The sequence below is a fragment of the Copadichromis virginalis genome, linkage group LG15 (assembly GCF_057382275.1).
Source record: "Copadichromis virginalis isolate Kocher_CV1m ecotype Utaka linkage group LG15, C_Virginalis_male_GT1.1, whole genome shotgun sequence".
NCBI lineage: Eukaryota > Metazoa > Chordata > Actinopteri > Cichliformes > Cichlidae > Copadichromis > Copadichromis virginalis.
The window spans coordinates 29,585,460-29,587,558 of NC_140632.1; positions in this window are offsets into that span (position 1 = coordinate 29,585,460).

Sequence of the window (2,099 nt, forward strand, 5' to 3'; positions counted from 1 at the left end):
TGAACTGTAGCTACAAAGTAGGGTGGATTCATGCATCCATGCTATTTATGCCAAGATCCGACACAAGCAAATTTAAGCCAATATGACATTACACATCACCTTCTCATGCATTGTAATATATATATAATTATACACACACACACACACACACACACACACACACACACACACACACACACACACACACACACACACACATATATATATATATATATATATATATATATATATATATATATATATATATATATATATATATATATATATATATATATATATATATATATATATATACATATACATATACATATATATATATATATATATATATATATATATACATATATATATATATATACATATATGCTGATCACTCTCGCATCTTTCTGGTTCTTTTACCATGCCAAAATGTAATTACCATTTTGCAGGGGTTTTTTACTAGGGTATGAAAACAATGAAAGATGCCATTTTAGACCACAAATGTTCATGTGTGTACATTTAATAATACTATATGATGAATATATTGAACATGGCTGTACAATACGAAAACAATAAATTTGGACATTTTAATGTGGCGCGGCACAATGATCCGGTGCTCTGTCACCTCACAGGAAGAGAAATCTGGGTTTGAATCCACTGGCGGGCTGTGTGTAGTTTATCTCCTCTCTGGTCTCCCTTTCCTTGTGTGAGTTCCCTCCAAGTACTCCAGCTTCTTCCCACAGACTAAAGAGTTATGAATGTGTGTATGTGTATGGATATCTATCTCTTTGTGCTACTCCTGCAACACACTGGAGACCCTTCCAGAGTCTACTCTGCCTCAATGCTTCCTGCAACCCTGAATTAGATAAGCACATGAATGGATGATCAAAAGGGACATACAGTGTAACAGTGACAAGCAAAACCAAACCTTGCCTTAGCTGCAGATTCATTGACCTGATACGGAGACTGTAGCTCCGAGGGATGCGAATAACCTGAAAGTCAAGTAGTTTCAACCCAAGAAAAGCATTAAAAAGTGTGTGAAGTGAATGAAAAACTCTAAGGTGCCCTTGAAAAGTTATTGAAAATTTTATCAGTGTACTTTTGCCTTTCCAAAGAGCATAACATATGGCTTCAGCTACCTCAGGGTAGAAAATAACAGCATGGTGTAGGGCACTGCCGTTCAAGCAAGGGTGCCTCACGACAGGAAGCACCCTTACTCATTAAAGATCATTAATTCATGTTTTTTGTTGTTGCGGTCATTAAAACCAAGCCCCAAGGGAAATGAGTTTCAGAGCATTAATGCAGATGTTAAGCGAACACGAAAGAAAATACTTATGAACAAAACAGTGGGAAGGTCACAGACTGCAGAGCCTAAAAATATATATTTTTTAAATGTCTCAAACGAGCATGTCTCCATAACTCAGCACACTTTTAGTGAGGTAATTTTATATACTGATAAGCACGGTGCTGCAAGTGAATGGCAATTTGTTCAAATGGTGGGGTGCTTGGTGCCCCAGCTGTCTACTGCACAACTTGTGTTGGTTTAAGAGCAAAAATCAGACAAAACACTCTGTTTTTAAGTTTAATTACTGGGAGGCATTGTTTGGCTGCTTGTCTGACTATGATACTGAGGATGACTACTCACATCACCAGGTTCGTTAACTTTCAACTGTCGAATGAGGCTGAGGGGTTATTTGGGGGTGAAAAAATGATGACTTCATACATTTTTTTGTTCACTACCAACTTCGTGGCTTTAAATTTTATTATCTCCCGCTGCTGGTTATTCAAAGCCTGCATGCGTTAATGCAACTTCTGCAGAAGTGTCATTTCACATTTTAGAGAGAATAGGATGGAATGGACACAGTGAACGCATTTTGCTGTAATACTTGGCTAAATTAACAGTTATGAATGCTTAATGTGCAGTTGAAAGGGACAAAGCTTATAGCATTGTCACCGTGCACCATTGCAGGCATTTCCATCGCAACAGAGGTCTTAATTTATCCTTTCTGACCACACTGACCTAAGTATTATTGCACCCCTCCCGCCACCCCCCTGTGTGCGTCACCAGAGCCTGTGTTAGTGCCCACACCCCTTCAAACTATGTCCCCAAATTGAATCTT